Source organism: Hipposideros armiger, unplaced genomic scaffold (assembly GCF_001890085.2).
Source record: "Hipposideros armiger isolate ML-2016 unplaced genomic scaffold, ASM189008v1 scaffold_213, whole genome shotgun sequence".
Lineage (NCBI taxonomy): Eukaryota > Metazoa > Chordata > Mammalia > Chiroptera > Hipposideridae > Hipposideros > Hipposideros armiger.
In genome coordinates, this window is record NW_017731563.1 from 1767313 (window position 1) to 1784588 (window position 17276).

The following is a 17276-nucleotide window of genomic DNA, read 5'->3' on the forward strand; positions in this document are numbered from 1 at the left end:
GTCAATGAAGTGGAGGGTTTAAGGATTCATCAAGGCGGGAGGAGCTGCTCGGTCCTCATCTGCTTCTGTGCTAATGGGTTAGATCAGAGAACTCATCATCCATCTTATACATGGAGATGCCCTGAGTATTTACCCTGGAAATGCTGCTGAGGAGTCCTTCACCGGTGACAACGCATACTTACGGGACAAGTCCTGAGACTTTTCTTCAAGAGGTAAAAACCTGAGCCCACCAGGTAAAGAGGAAGGTTCCTGTTCCCCAAGTAGCTTCAGGGATGTGAGAAATACCCATTTGTCCATCTGATAGCATTAAGGGAGTAAAATTACTAAGCAGATGACTAGACGACTCAGAGACCACCCCTGGCTGACATGCCATCCTACAGATTTAGTAATTCTTTTATATTAAGCTCTATTTGAAGGGCCAATGTTTCCTGTTAGTGATTGAAAGCGATCTTCCCTTCGAGAGTGTAACTCTACAGTATTAATTACTTCATGGTTATCCTAGTTCTTCAAGGTCTGAGAACTTTCTGAAGTACATGCCAAGAAATATCTGAGCTATTTTCTGAAGTACATGCCAAGAAATATCTGGGATAAGGATTGCTAAGATTTTTCTGTAAATCTACAGCTCCTGGGGAGCAGTGCCACAAACGTTTGAAACTTTACATGTGCCCTATAGCTAATCGCCTTCTGCCCTTTTTGATTTGAGAGCACAAGCCATGCAGCCTTCAAACCTTAGGCTCTGCACAGGGAAGACACATTTGTAAAGTAGGAAGTAATTCCACTCACACTTAAGAGGTGCTATGTTTCCTTCCTCATTTTATTTTATAACTGGACCTGACGGCGCCAAGACTGTGGGCTCACGCAGCACCCTCTCTGGGCTGAGCTGCAGTCCTGTCTGGCCACACGGTGTCGCTGTTTTATCAATTTTAGCTTAATGCTGTGGCTCCCACCGTAGTTCAAAATTTGGGCAATGGGGTCCTTGTGGATTGATGGCAGAAACAGAATCTGGACAGCAGCAGTTTTAGATTTTTTGTTTGAATACATTTGGGAAGAGTTAGGTCAGTGTCTTTTACTTAAAGATTGAGTGTGGAAGGTAGTGCAGGCAAGGAAACCATGAGGGGAATGCCTAGTCCCGCTCAGCAGGGCCACTGAGAACTCAGTGATGACAATGGAGCGTGGCCTGGGGAAATGGCTGCATACTAGGTATGTGTTTAACCAGGGCTTATGCCCTGCTCCTACGTAGTTTCCAGGCAGCTGAAACTATCATTATGGAGGTGGGGATAATTACAGTTACCATTTGTCATCTGCTTACTGTATACCAACTGCTTTGCATATATTTTACTATGTAATCCTCTCAGTACCTCTGAAAGGTAGGCATTATTCTCCATGTGTTACCGATAGGAAAACTAAGACTCAGAGAGGTTAAGTAATGTTTGACTCACACAGTTGATAATTGATGCTGACTCCAGAGCTCTTTCTCAGTGGATTTCTGGGTAATTACAGGATCTAGTCACCTGAAATAAGAGGTTCCTGTTTCCTTCTAAGTCTCAAGGTGTGTGCAATGATCTTCCCCATCTTGCCACCATGAATTTTGAATGAGAGGGAACTTGGCAATCCCCAATCTAAAGTAAAAGGACAAAGTTTACGGGGCTAATGACAGAAAATTATGCCAAAGTGAAGACAGTATATTGACATACATATTGAAGCAGAGAGCTGGGGGAGTGCTGAGCCTGGGGAGTTACATGCCTAGGGCCGAGGAACTCACTGGGTAACTCACGCTCACATTCAGTATGAATTGGAGAGCTGCCTCACGGTGCGTTCATTTGACACAAGAGAGTTGTCCCTTTTTTTTTAATTCTCTGAGAATTTTAATTTGTTCTTGGCAATGTAACTAACACAGCACAAGAACTTAAGTCCTCAGGCTAGGCATGACATGATGGCTCTCGCAGAAAATAGCAAGGCAACTGGCAGGAGACGGTAAGATGGACTCTTGGCCAGAAAGGAATGAGTTACAAAGAAGAACTATGGGAAGGTTTTAGATGTCAGGGCCCAAGAGATGAGAGGAATAAGGATGTACTGCTCCAGCTTAACCTGGTGCTTAAAAAGAAAAAAATACTCTCTCTTCAATGATTAGGAAGAGGTGGGGGTGGGGGAGGGGCAGGATGCTAATTGCTTGCCCCTCCATGGACCTGTAGAAACTGGGAACAATGGAATTAGGCTGGTGGGAGAGCAACAGTGGGAACAGGAGGTCACACAGTGCCCTGGGTCTTTGACTTCAGCCCCCAGGGTCAGAGCAGCATCTCCTCCTCTGAGGCGGTCACTCAAACTCAGGACTGGGAATGTCAGCTTTCCAGCCCTCCTGATCCCTGGTTCTTAGAATTCCCTTGTATCACAAAAGGCTTGGAGCAGTTAAGTCTCTCTCTAGGAATTTTTTTCCTAGTTAGTAAGCAGCCAACTCTCCTGGTGCAAATGTCCTTTCTACCCAGTCTGCACCCAGGGGGGTAAAACTGTGGCCAGCCCTTTGGGAGGGGCCCCAGAGGCCCATAGGAGAGAACGGGTTTTCTCTATTATGCTACTTGCCCCAAACTTACACAAAGGGAAACTCTTTCCATTTCCTTTCCCAGGTATTATGAGTCTGAAGTTTTGAATAATGGCGGTCTTTAAAATTCAGAAGTGCTCTGAAAATGTCTGATATCTTACAGACAAGGCCATGAACTGAGCTTCTGAACCCCTTTTTCTAATTTGCTCTTACAGCCTCTTAGTCATCACAAATAAGTAATTTCTATTACAAGAAAAGGAGACAAACTAAATTATTATCAAACTACATGTCACATTTTCAGTCACAGAAAGGCCTCCTTCCTCAACTCAGCACAGCCTTGGCACTCCGATGTGCTGCAGGACAGTCAGATCAGTCGGGCGTGGAAACTGCATGTTGCACTGGAATGAGGGACTGAGGCCCCCTGAGGACAGGAAGGTAGGACTGGAAGCAGGTATGATGACTCCAGGTGAGAATGTGGAGCTCTTCTGGCCCCCACTGCCCAGCATGCGCCCGCTGAGGGTACTGCCTAACTCAGAGCTCTCACCGGGGCTCCTTGGTTCAGAGCAGGAGTGAGGCAGGGTGTAGGTCTTAGAAGAAAGCTGTGCAATGCGCAGCTCTTGGGGCTCCGATCCTCTATCTGCTCAGAAAGAAAGAAGCCCAAGTCAAAGCAAGATGGTGTTGAAGCATGTGGGAGAGGAAGCTTGAAGTGGACATGGAGCAGGGCTTGGATTACAGCTGAGTCTGAGTCTGAAGCGGTGCTCTAATGTGTGGAAATGGTGAGAGGAGTGATTTTCCCCTTTTTCGTGGTGCAAGGAGGGAGTTCATTGCATTTTTAATTGCTTGCTCTTGATCTGGCTGAATTAAAATCACATGGAGAGATTTTAAAATTCAAACTCCCAGGACCCAGAGCTAGAGATGCTGATTGAGTGAATCTAGGTGGGGCCTGTGAATCTGTTTTAAAAGATGCCTTGAGGGCTGGCCGAGTGGCGCATTGTTTAAGAGCTGGCTTGGGATGCCAGCGCCAGCTCTGAGCAGCAGGACTGTGGTTCGGATCTCACATTAGGGCCAGTGACACTGCCCTCTACAGCTAAGATGGTGAACAACAGCTCGATCTGGAGCTTGGCTGCCGTGAGTCGCCGGCGTTGGCATAGGCTGCAGTGACGCTACAGTGGGCTGCAGTAAGCTACCATGAGTGGCTGGCAGCCAGCGTGAGCAGCCGGCAGCTGGTGTGAGCTGCCAAGAGCCGCTGTGAGCGGCCGTCCAGAGGCCTGCGACCGATCTGCCTCACCTGGGAAGAGTGCAATGATAATACCAACATGGGTCAGTGAAGTGAAGTTCTCCACAACTAGACTTTTTGAAGAACAAAAGGACTGCAACTTGTCTGTTCCCCTTCCCTGATTCCCCAACGCTTCCCCTGCCCCCAATTCCCCAACAAAAAAATCTTTAAAAATAAAATAAAATAAAAGATGCCTTGAGCGATTCTGCAGTGTAGATAGGTTTGGGAATTACCAATAACTTACTATGTCTGACTACACCAAGCCTTCCATGCAGTGGGATGGCCTTTTGCAGGAAGAGTTAGGCTCGGAGGAAGTGTGACCAGGACCTCAGACTGTTGGAGGTCTGGGGGGGGGGTGGAATATGGAATAAATTATCAATGTCTACACTTAAGATTGAACCTGGAGGAGGGAGTGGTAAACTGTCCTGAATCAGAGTCTCCTAAGAGACTAAAATCAGTAGTCTGTCCCCCAATACTCCTGCATAAGATGTGCAAAAGTAACTTCGTGGACCTGTTTCTAATCTCCACTGTGGTCCACATTGTACTATCAGATGAGGAGGGGATTTTGTTTTTTGAGGCAAACCTGAGCCCTAAGTTTGGCCTGCATCTTTGTTTGTCTTCTCTAGCTTTGGAGAGATGCACAACACACAGTGTGCTTCAAAAGTGACACTGCACTCAGATGTACAAAGCCACATGGATTGCGTGCAGACCTGAAGGAAAAGCCTCTGAACGAGGCTGCTTCCCACAGTCCTGAGCCGGGCGAAACCAGCAGCTGCACACTCACACACATCCTGCTGGCTTTGCCCAGGACCAGCTGGCAGAGGCCACCTGGGCTTTGTTTTCTCGCTGAGCAAAGTCCCTGGGGAGCATCTCTGTTTCTGCCTTCAGCAGTCCTGAATTCAGGGATCAGAGCTAACAACTCAGCATGACTCCTTGGTGGGCATGGAGACATGGCTTCTTAATTCCCGGGGGCCGAGACCAGAATTCTAGTCCAGCTCTGTTGTTGATTTGAGCAAGGGCCTTGGATGAAACACGAGGCTTCCAAGCTTTGGTTTGCTTATCAGCACCTGGCACTGGTGCCAGCTCTGCCCACCTCTCAGGGGTTTTATAAGGCTTGGCTGTCATGGCAGATTAAGAAGGAATATGGAAAATGTATGTAATCCTATTCTTGAATTAGTTATTATTTCAATTGTGCTGTGGACTATTGTGAACTGACCCAGTAATCACGGGCTAGTCTTTTGTTTTCTAAGGCCCTTATTGTGTTTTCCCAAGAAAGTAGTAAAAAACACTTTCTCTGCCAAATAAACCTTTTTTTTTGTAACTAAAAGAGCCACGGTGGAAATAAAGGATGTCTTTCTAATCAGAGAGGCTATTTGTCACCAGGACAGGTAGGTAACTGAGAGTTACAGATTTCATTCCCTAAAGAAGATTAAGAAAATAGGAGACATTTAGAGGTTGAGGATAATTTAAGAGTCTGGAGACAGGGAGAAAACCAGATATTCCCTGGAGATTCATTTTTAGCTCCAGGACTCTGAATCCTGTCTTCCTTTAGGGAATTAACCAACCTCTAAAAAAAATCAGCAAGGACAGATTTGGTGAAGAAGACCTAGCTTTCCAATCAACTAGCTATGTGATCTCAGACAGTTTGCTTAGCAATAAAATGGATAATGATATCTCTACCTCAAATTAGATAATGGAGGGGCAGCCAGTTAGCTCAGGTGGTTAGAGCACAGTGCTCATAACACCAAGGTTGCCGGTTAGATCCCCACATGTGCCACTGAGCTGTGCCCTCCACAACTAGATTGAAACAACTACTTGACTTTGAGCTGATGGGTCCTGGAAAAACACTGTTCCCCAATTAAAAAAAAATTAAATTAGGTCCGACCGAGTGGCGCGTTGGTTAAGAGTTGGCTTGGGACACCAGCTCTGAGCAGCAGGGCTCCGGTTCAGATCCCACATGAGGGCCAGTGACACTGCCCTCTACAGCTAAGATGGTGAACAACAGATCGACCTGGAGCTGGGCTGCTGTGAGTCGCCGGCAATGGCATAGGCTTCAGCCCCTGCTGCAGTGGGCTGCCATAAGCTACCGTGTGTGGCCGATAGCCAGCGTGAGTGGCCAGCAGCCGGTGTGAGCTGCCAAGAGCCACCGTGAGCGGCCATCCAGAGGCCGGCGACCAATCTGCCTCACCCTGGAAGAGCGCAATGATAATACCAAGATGGCCCAGTGAAGCAACGTCCTCCACAACTAGACTGAAGAATAAAAGGACAGCAACTTGTTTGTTTCCCTTCCCCCGATTCCCCAGCACTGTTCCCCTCCCCCAATACCTCAATAAAAATCTTTAAAATAGAAAAAATTAGATAACGGATGTGAAAGCCACTTATATAATATAAATCTTTAAAAGATTGAGATATTGGTATAGGTACATTGAGCCTGTATCAAGACAAGAACAAAGAAAATATGATTTTTTTAAAAGTACAAGATTATGACATATAAGATCTTGGGAATCATCTCATAACTAAAGCCAACTACAGATGCAAGAACTCTAACCTGAATTTGTTTGGCCTTTTGTATACCCAGGAATCCACCATTCTTCCCTATGTCAAAACTTGGTCTTTCCAAGAAGGTCCATTAATTGAAAAATTAGTGAAAAATTCCATTCCTCTTCAAAAGGGAGCCATTTTTTAAACCTCCAGGCTGTTTGCCATTGTTTCTAGGTTACAAAGACCTCAGGAAACTTCAAAAGGGCACAGAAAGCTTGACTAGAAGCATGAAGGGAAGCAGCCTTATCCCTGGGGCACTCAGAAGATACAAGGACAGGGAATCTTATGGAAAGGAATTCTGGGATTGACTTTGCCCTCCACCGGAGCTGGCCACCCCTCACCAGGCTCTTTTCTCCTTACTGGCCTCCACCACATGCCATGGCAGCCACATCGAGGGCTAAGAGTTGGGAAAGGTTTGTGACAAGGGAAGATTTCCCAGGGTCTCAGATTAGAAGTTGGACGGCATTTCTGAGGGAACAATTTATACAAGGTGGGGTTTCTGTTACCATTTTGTGTAGTCCTTGATTTCAAGGATACAAGAAGTTCTTTCAGTTTGTTCTGAATAACAAAGATTACACATACCCTTGTTTATCTGGGGAAATGCCTTCCAATTCTGAACTGTGGACTTAGAAATCTCTTTCTGAGAACAATGCCCGTTTATAAGTTGGGGACATTCTGTACGAGTGACAGCTGGCCGGGTAGTCACAGTTGTCAGGGGATGGAGGAGGTAGAGTGTCACTCCCACAGCATGGGCTGTGCTTTGAAACTCAAGTCCCAGTGTTTGCTAAAAACACAAGCACACAGAGGTGGCTGGTCCATACCTGCCCACAGGGACACATCCTGTGCATGTGACAGTCACACGTCCCTCCAACTGCCACCTAAGCTTCACTCTGAACTAAAGAATATTTGGTAAATGTGTCCTCTATTAAGGTCATAATAACATACCTTCAGATATTATCAGAGCCAAAAATGTTTAAAAAAAAACAAACTTGCTCCCAAGTATAATACTTATCATTGTTCCTTCTTTTAACAATGTAGGGGTAGGGAAATTGTTTGGAAATCAGAACACTGAGGGTTTTTGTTTGTTTTGCTTTGATTTTTTTGCTTTGCATATAGAGAAATGTTTTATTTATTAATGTTATTTCAGTTGTGGAGATATAATTGACATACAGCACTTATAAGTTCCAGGTGTACAGCATAGTGACTTGACTTACATGTGTTGTGAAATGCTTACCATGATAAGTTTAGTTAGCATCCATCACCTCATATAGGTACAAGAAAAAGAAGAAATGTTTTTTCCTCGTGATAAGACTTTTTAGGATCTGCTCAGTTAGCAGCTTTCAGGTGTACCATCCAGCTTGTTAACAACAGCTGTCACGTATTGATACATTGTGGCCCAGGAATAATTTATAGAACCCAAAGTTCTTCCATCCCTTCAACTTGTGGAGTCCTAGGGAGAAAGAGTCAGCTTTTCATACAGTCAGGGTGGGGGACCGTTTTTACACCTACAAATACAAAATTATGAATAGAACCCTACAAGGCAAGGAAGTGGCCTGAAGATTAAGCTGCATTCACTTCATGGAAAATCCAACTCTGGTTCTAGGGGAAGCATCCAGAAGATTCCATGAAAATGCAGCCTTACAGAGCTTTAATTTCCTAAAACACTCACTTTTTTTTTTTTAAGATTTTTATTGGGGAATTGGGGGGATGGGAACAGTGCTGGGGAATTGGGGGAAGGGGAACAGACAAGTNACCCACCCGCAACTAAGATTGAAGAATACACAAAGGCAAATTCAAAATTTTACACACACCTATACATCTGTATTTATCTCTATCTTTTGCTATGTATTGGGAATCATGAGTTCACATTGACAACCATATTCAAATTTTAATTCAACACCATAAAATTCATTCTTGTTTTTTTACCTTTCCCTTCTCAGACAGTGAGAACTCTGGCTCCATTGGGGATTGTTTTAAGGAGCTGAAAAGAATGAAAAAGAGGTGATAGGTCACCAGGTCCTAGCTCCTCTGTGCCAGCCCCACTGCAATGCCTCCGAAAGATAGGTCAGACTAGGGCAGAGGGAGTCCAAGCAGACCAGCTGGGTTGTGGGGCACTCCCAGGTTACAGAAAGTCAGTGCTTGTCAGTACTGATTTAGGACACCTCATAAATCAGGGCAAAGTTGATTCAAGGCTACCTGGAGCCTCTTGAGATGATGTTGAAACTTCAGGGTTCACCTGGATTAACTCCAGGTGACTTCCAGCTGTTGAGCTGACCCTAGACCCAGGAATATGAGATATGATTTGGGTTAGAATGGTATCAGATTAATTTTGGTATTTGGGAGAAATGGGATGATAGGAGAGAAAGAGAAAGAAGAGAAAGTAATAAATGTATTATCACTTTAAACCATTAATAAAGTTTGATAAAGTTGACTGTATACAAATTTAAATTTTTTATATGGCAAAAATAGCTAAAACAAGATAAGCAATAAACTGGGGACATATTTGCAGCACATATTGTGATAAAGAGCTGATTTTCTTCACATGTGAAATACACTTGAAAGTCAATAAAACGGATTTCTGACATGCTGTAGGGCCCAGAGGGTGGAGAAGCCGAGAGCGGGCCGTACAGGATTTGGGTATGCTAGCTTGTGGAGGGGCCAAAGTGCCAGGGCTTTGAATTCCAAGAGAAGGTGAACCAAAACTTTTGGAACTAGTGCAGGTGGCTCCCACCCCCGAATATTAAAGAATTTTATGGATCAGTTTGCTAATAGGTACAGGCAAGATCTGAAGAGCTGAAGAAAAAAAATCAGTATTAAAACTGTCTTTTTTTAATGTTCTGGTCAAAATGATGGAGTAGATAAGTGCTGTGCTCATCTCTTCCCATGACCACATCAAAATTATAACTAAATGATAGAGCAGTCAACCTGGAGAACCACCTGAAAACTAACTGAATGAAACTTCTATAACTAAGGATATAAAGGGGCCACAATGAGACCAGTGTGTGTGTGAGGGAGAGGGGCAGGGGGTGGGGGCAGGTGATGGCAGAGATGAGAAACAGGCTGATCGCACACCTACATTTGGTCACTGAGAATTGGGAGGGATATCTCAGCTGCCAAGGTCCCTACCGAGGAGCGAGGGGTCCCAGACCTACACTGGGCTCCACAGCCCAGGGTTCCAGTGTGGGAAGAGTAGTCCCCACAACAGCTGTCTGTGAAAACCAACAGCAATCCTGTCCCATCCCAGTGAGAGGACTGCTAGAAACCAAGAAATCCCTGTGCACCGACTCACTAGCTCACACATTCACCCTGAGCTCCAGCAAAGGGACAGCAGCTCAAAAGGCACCAGAGACATATGGGAAGAAATGGTATTGTGTGGCCCCAGGACAAGAATCACCATTGTCCCTGTGTTGAGCCCTCCCCACACACAACCTGCAGAAGTGGGCAGGTGGGCACCAAATCTGAATCTGCACTAACCTGGTGAACACCCCCCACCCCCGTGGTCTCGCTTGCATCCCCCACCTCTGAGGTCCTCTCAGCTGACCATGCACTGCGCTAGCTCAACCTATGCAGTGTCATGAATTTCTGCCACTGCTCTCCCCTCTCCCTTCAAACTTGTCTGTGACTTCACTCTTCCTCCTTGAAAGCCTTTGCTGTGGAGAAGAGAGAATTCCAGGAGGTTACTGATGTGGTTGGTGTATCACTCAAACCTCCACGAGATTCCCTCACCACTGCAGTAGAGTTGTCTGCATATCTGTTTAGCTTCTTAAATCACAAGCTTCTTTAGGACACAGTTCCTTGCATCGTCCAGGACCTGGTCTACAATCCATTGGTCTGTATTCCCCTATAAGCCTGCTGATAGATATAAAGAACTAGAAGTATCCTCTGAAGTTAAGAAAGCAAATTACAGAAGAGGAGTGCATTGGCCATCCTAAAGGAATGCAGCATCAGTCTGGTCATCTTTGGAAGTAGGGCCACCGCCATCCTGGTCTCTGGTTTAGGAAAGCAGTACAGGAGTCAGGAGAGCTGGGGAAGAAACTGAAGCAGCAAACAAGTGCCTGGACAGTGTGGCCTTTAACATCTCCTTCTGACCTAACAGCCTCTCTTCCCACCAGCACCAGCTCAGCACTAACATGCACTGTCATCTCAGGCAACCCACCACTTCTCCTCTTCTGTAACATGCAGACCAGAATGTCTTCCCTCTCCCCCATGAGGATCAAACGAGCGCGTGAAACCACACAATCTCCATTTTTATTAATAGGCTAGAAGCAAGAGGATCAGAGTACTTAAAAACTCTCTCCCCCAGTGGGAGAGAGAAAAGTGCTTTCATTGAGGCTACCATTAGACCTGCGAATTGTCCCTTTTCTGGTGAGGGATCAGCCACTGGAAGAAAGGGCCCTGGTTCATTTAACGATTCACTGTATTTTGTCTGTGAGATTGTACACTCGCTGGAGGCAGCACGTGTATCTGTCGGATATAGTACCAGTTCACCACTGGACTGCCAGTACCAAGCAGAGTGTTGACATGTGTTAAAAGCTCAGAAAACATTTATGGAAATAAGGGAGGGATGGTGGAAAAGGGGAGAGAGGGAGGGAAGGTGGGAGGGAAGGCGGGAGGGAGGGAAGAAGGAGGAGGGAAGGAGAGAGAGAAGAAGGAAGTGAGGGAGGAAAGGAGGGAAGGAGGGAGGGAAGAAAAGAGGGAGGGTGGAAGGAAGGGAGGGAGGAAAGAAGAAGCTTAGGGGTAAAATGCTTGTAAGGTGGATGCAGCCATACTAAGGGCCAGTAGAGTTGTAGAATGTCAAACCGCTGAGAAGGACCTTGGAAGGCAAGAAGAACGGGGGAATGCACCAGTTAGTCCATGACAACAAGCAATGACCTTTTTTTGTCTTGTTTTTTTGTCAATCTTATTTTTTAATCTCCAATGCCTAAATAACAATATTTTATGCAGACATTTATATTCCTGGCAGATGAGATGTGGAGAAATAGCTGCCTATGGTCCTGCCCTTACAAACTAGAGGAGGAAGACTCAATGGAAAGGATGTGTATGTAAAACCTTTAAAGAATACACAAAAGCAGGGCCGGCCGAGTGGCTCAGTTGGTTAAGATTTGGCTTAAGAGTGTGAGCTCTGAGCAACAGGGCCGCCGGTTCGATTCCCACATGGGCCAGTGACACTGAGCCCGAGCTGAGCTGCCGCTGAGCTGCCAACAGGTAACAAGATGGCTCAGCTGGTGTAACAATAAGATTGCCTGTTCAATGGAAGGCTATGCCCACCCGTAGCTAAGACTGAACTGGGCACCTTGAGCTGAGCTGCCGCTTGGATGGCTCAGTGGATAGAGCATGCACTGTTAACAGCAAGCCTGCTGGTTTGACTCCTGCATGGGGTGGTGGTTATACCCACCCGCAACTAAGATTGAAGAATACACAAAGGCAAATTCAAAATTTTACACACACCTATACATCTGTATTTATCTCTATCTTTTGCTATGTATTGGGAATCATGAGTTCACATTGACAACCATATTCAAATTTTAATTCAACACCATAAAATTCATTCTTGTTTTTTTACCTTTCCCTTCTCAGACAGTGAGAACTCTGGCTCCATTGGGGATTGTTTTAAGGAGCTGAAAAGAATGAAAAAGAGGTGATAGGTCACCAGGTCCTAGCTCCTCTGTGCCAGCCCCACTGCAATGCCTCCGAAAGATAGGTCAGACTAGGGCAGAGGGAGTCCAAGCAGACCAGCTGGGTTGTGGGGCACTCCCAGGTTACAGAAAGTCAGTGCTTGTCAGTACTGATTTAGGACACCTCATAAATCAGGGCAAAGTTGATTCAAGGCTACCTGGAGCCTCTTGAGATGATGTTGAAACTTCAGGGTTCACCTGGATTAACTCCAGGTGACTTCCAGCTGTTGAGCTGACCCTAGACCCAGGAATATGAGATATGATTTGGGTTAGAATGGTATCAGATTAATTTTGGTATTTGGGAGAAATGGGATGATAGGAGAGAAAGAGAAAGAAGAGAAAGTAATAAATGTATTATCACTTTAAACCATTAATAAAGTTTGATAAAGTTGACTGTATACAAATTTAAATTTTTTATATGGCAAAAATAGCTAAAACAAGATAAGCAATAAACTGGGGACATATTTGCAGCACATATTGTGATAAAGAGCTGATTTTCTTCACATGTGAAATACACTTGAAAGTCAATAAAACGGATTTCTGACATGCTGTAGGGCCCAGAGGGTGGAGAAGCCGAGAGCGGGCCGTACAGGATTTGGGTATGCTAGCTTGTGGAGGGGCCAAAGTGCCAGGGCTTTGAATTCCAAGAGAAGGTGAACCAAAACTTTTGGAACTAGTGCAGGTGGCTCCCACCCCCGAATATTAAAGAATTTTATGGATCAGTTTGCTAATAGGTACAGGCAAGATCTGAAGAGCTGAAGAAAAAAAATCAGTATTAAAACTGTCTTTTTTTAATGTTCTGGTCAAAATGATGGAGTAGATAAGTGCTGTGCTCATCTCTTCCCATGACCACATCAAAATTATAACTAAATGATAGAGCAGTCAACCTGGAGAACCACCTGAAAACTAACTGAATGAAACTTCTATAACTAAGGATATAAAGGGGCCACAATGAGACCAGTGTGTGTGTGAGGGAGAGGGGCAGGGGGTGGGGGCAGGTGATGGCAGAGATGAGAAACAGGCTGATCGCACACCTACATTTGGTCACTGAGAATTGGGAGGGATATCTCAGCTGCCAAGGTCCCTACCGAGGAGCGAGGGGTCCCAGACCTACACTGGGCTCCACAGCCCAGGGTTCCAGTGTGGGAAGAGTAGTCCCCACAACAGCTGTCTGTGAAAACCAACAGCAATCCTGTCCCATCCCAGTGAGAGGACTGCTAGAAACCAAGAAATCCCTGTGCACCGACTCACTAGCTCACACATTCACCCTGAGCTCCAGCAAAGGGACAGCAGCTCAAAAGGCACCAGAGACATATGGGAAGAAATGGTATTGTGTGGCCCCAGGACAAGAATCACCATTGTCCCTGTGTTGAGCCCTCCCCACACACAACCTGCAGAAGTGGGCAGGTGGGCACCAAATCTGAATCTGCACTAACCTGGTGAACATTGCTTACCCCACTCTGGTGACTCCCTGAGGCCCTACTATACCCAACTTGCACCCTGCCCTTGACTCTTTCAGCTGCTGTGCCTCACCTGCAGCCTCACTCTGCACTACAGACTTTCTTAAAAATGCTCCAAGGTCTGCAGGCCCCAGGCAAGTGGCAGCTGACTTCAGTGAGCCCTGTGCCTTTTGCTGAGTGGCCCCAGGCCTAGCAGGGGCGATAGCCAGTCTCAGATTACATACAGTGTGGCCTCTCTGGTGCTTCTGGGCCCAGCACAGACAGCTGCCAACCACAGATTTCTCTGTAGCTTCTACCAGGTGGCTCTTAGCTGGACACAGGTAGCATCTTACCTTGGCTGACATCAGAGCCCCTCCCAAGACGATGTAGAATCAACACACACAGTGGCTGACCTCAGGCCACAACAGAACACCACCCAATTAGCTTCAAAAGTGGCACACTCAAATGGTGAACTTGGCAGGCACCAGAGCCCTAATGGGGCAAATGTCACTCCATGAGGTCAGCTTTCACGTGGACATGGCTAGTCCTCACATCCAGTCAGCCCGAAGGTCAACCCCACCCACTGGTGAGCAAACAACAATCAAGGCTTAACTACAACAGGAGGCTACACTCAATCTACATAAGGGACACCCCTGGAGCACCCAACTCACATGACCACTGGGCCCCAAAGGACACCCACTAAATAGGGTCACCCTTCCAAGACTATTAGATATAGCAGATCTGCCTGATATGTAGAAACAAACATGGGGAGGCAGCCAAAAGAAGGAGACAAAGAAACATGTCCCAAATGAAACAACAAAAGAAAACTCAAAAAAAAAAAAAAAGACTAAACAAATGGAAGCTAGTAATCTACCAGATACAGTGTTCAAAATACTGGTTATAAGAATGCTTAACAAACTTAGGGGAATAATAGATCAACTCAGTGAGAATGTCAACAAAGATAATAAACTTTAAAAAGGACAGATAAATTATAAAAAAGAATAAGGCAGAAATGAAGAATACAATAAATGAAATTTAGGAGGAATCAACATCAGATTAGATGAAGCACAGGATCAAATCAGTGATTTGGAAGATAAAGTAGTGGAAAACACCCAACCAGACAAGCGAAAAGAAAAATGAATAATTTTTTAAAATGAGGATAGTTTAAGGGACCTCTGGGACAACATCAAGTGTAACAACATTTGTATCATAGAGGTATGAGAAGGAGAAGAAACAGAGGAAAGAACTGAAAGTTTATTTTAAGAAATAACCACTGAAAACTCCCCTAGCCTGGAGAAGGAAAGAGACACACAAGCCCAGGAAGTGCAGATAGTCCCAAAAAAGATGAATTCAAAAAGGCCCACACCAGGCCGGCTGAGTGGCTCAGTTGGTTAAGAGTTGGCTTGAGAGTGCCAGCTCTGAGCAGCAGGGCCACCAGTTCAGATTCCACATGGGCCAGTGATGCTGCGCCCTTTACAGCTAAGATGGTGAACAACAGCTCGACCTGGAGCTGGGCTGCCGTGAGTTGCCGGCGATGGCGTAGGCTGCAGTGGGACTGCAGTGGATTGCGGTAAGCTACCGCGAGTGGCCGGCAGCCAGCATGAGCAGCCGACAGCCGGCTTGAGCTGCCGTGAGTGGCTGTCCAATGACTGGCGACTGATCTGCCTCAGCCGGAAAGAGCACAATGATCACAATACTAACATGAGCCAGTGAAGCGATGTCCTCCACAATTAGACTGAAGAACAAAAGGGCAGCAATTTGTCTGTTCTCCTTCCCCAATTCCCCAATGCTGTTCCCTCCCCCCAATTCCCTAATAAAATCTTCAAAAAAGAAACAAAAAAGAGGCACACACCAAGACACATCATAATTAAAATGCCAAAGGTCAAAGGCAAAGAAAGAATCTTAAAAAGCAAGAGGAAAGCAGTTAGTTACCTACAAGGGAGCTCCCATAAGACTATTAGCAGATTTCTCAACAGAAGCTTCGCAGGCCAGAAGGGACTGGCATGAATAGGTAAAGTGATGAAAATCAAGGACCTGCAACCAAGATTATTCTACTCAGCAAAGCTATATTTTAGCATCAAAGAACAGCTAAAGAGCTTCCCAGACAAGGAAAAGCTAAAGGAGTTCATTAACACCAAACCAGTATTACAAGAAATGTTAGAAGGACTTTTTATTTTAAGATTGTATTGGGAAATTGGGGGAGAGGAACAGCGTTGGGAAATCAGGGAAGGGGAACAGACAAGTTGCTGTCCTTTTGTTCTTCAGTCTAGTTGTGGAGGACGTCGCTTCACTGGCCCATGTTGGTATTATCATTGCGCTTTTCCTGGATGAGGCAGTCACTCGGCCGGCCATAGGACGGCTGCTCACGGCGGCTCATGGCAGCTCACGAAAGCTCACACCCGCTGCCAGCTAGCCCCACTGCAGCCTACGCTGTCGCTGGCGACTCACAGCAGCCCAGCTCCAGGTCGAGCTATTGTTCATCATCTTAGCTGTAGAGAGCGCAGCATCACTGGTCCTCATGTGGGATCCGAACCGGGGCCCTGCTGCTCAGAGCTGGCGTCCCAAGCCAACTCTTAACCAATGCACCACTTGGCTGGCTTTAGAAGGACTTTTTTAAGAAGAAGAAAAAAAGATCAAATATATGAATAATAAAATGGTAATAACTATATATCGATCAACAATTACTTTCAATGTTAATGGATTAAATGGTCCAATCAAAAGACATAGGGGGACTGAATGGATAAGAAAACAAGGCCCACACATATGCTGTCTACAAGAGACCCATTTCAGATCAAAAGACACACACAGACTGAAAGTAAAGGGATGGAAAAAGATATTTCATGCAAATGGGAATGACAATAAAGCTGGAGCAGCATTACTTACATCAGACAAAATAGACTTTAAAACAAAGATTATAACAAGAGATAAAGGACATTTCATAATGATAAAGGAATCAATATAACAAGAGGATATAATCCTTGTAAACATTTTGAACCCAATGTAGGAGCACCTAAATCCATAAAGCAAATATGGATGAACATAAAGAGAGAGATCGACAGTAATATAGAAACTGTAGAGGAATTTGACACTGCACTGACATTAATGAATAGATCATCCAGACAGAAAATCAACAAGGAACCAGCAGCCTTAAATGACATATTAAAGCAGATAAATGTAATTGATATTTTTAGAACATTCATCCAAAAGCAGCAGAATATAATTCTTTTCAAGCACACATGGAACATTTTCTAGCATAGACCACATGGTAGGCCACAAAATGAGTTTACATAAATTTAAGAAGATCAAGATCATATCAAAGACCTTCTCTAATCACAATGTCATGAAACTAGAAATCAATTACAAGAAGAAAACTGAAAAACACACAAACACATGGAGGCTAAATAACATGTTACTAAATCATGAATGAGTTAACAATGAGATCAAGGAAGAAATCAAGATACCTTGAGACAAATGAAAATGAAAGCACAATGACCCCAAATCTATGGGACACAGCAAAAGAGTTCTCAGAAGGAAATTCATAGCAAGACAGGCCTACCTCAAGAAACAAGAAAAACCTCAAATAAACAACCTAAACTTACACCTAAAGGAACTAGAAAAAGAAAAACAAAGTCCAAAGTGAGTAGAATAAAGGAAATAGTAAAGATCAGAGCAGAAATAAGTGAAATAAAGTAAAAAAAATACAAAAGACCAATGAAACCAAGAGCTGGTTCTTTGAAAAGATGAAAAAATTGGTAAACCTTTAACCAGACTCTCTCTCTCTCTCTCTCTCTCTCTCTCTCTCGAGAGAG

At 44.9% G+C, this 17276-nt stretch overlaps 1 long non-coding RNA gene across 1 annotated transcript in view; it reads left to right on the forward strand.

Annotated features, from left to right (window-relative positions):
- LOC109388970 (uncharacterized) overlaps positions 1-17276 on the forward strand; it is a 53438-nt gene continuing 36162 nt past the window's right edge. The window contains exon 1 of the long non-coding RNA XR_002125299.1: positions 1-212. This is a non-coding gene — a long non-coding RNA (uncharacterized LOC109388970). The remainder of the gene's footprint in view (positions 213-17276) is intronic.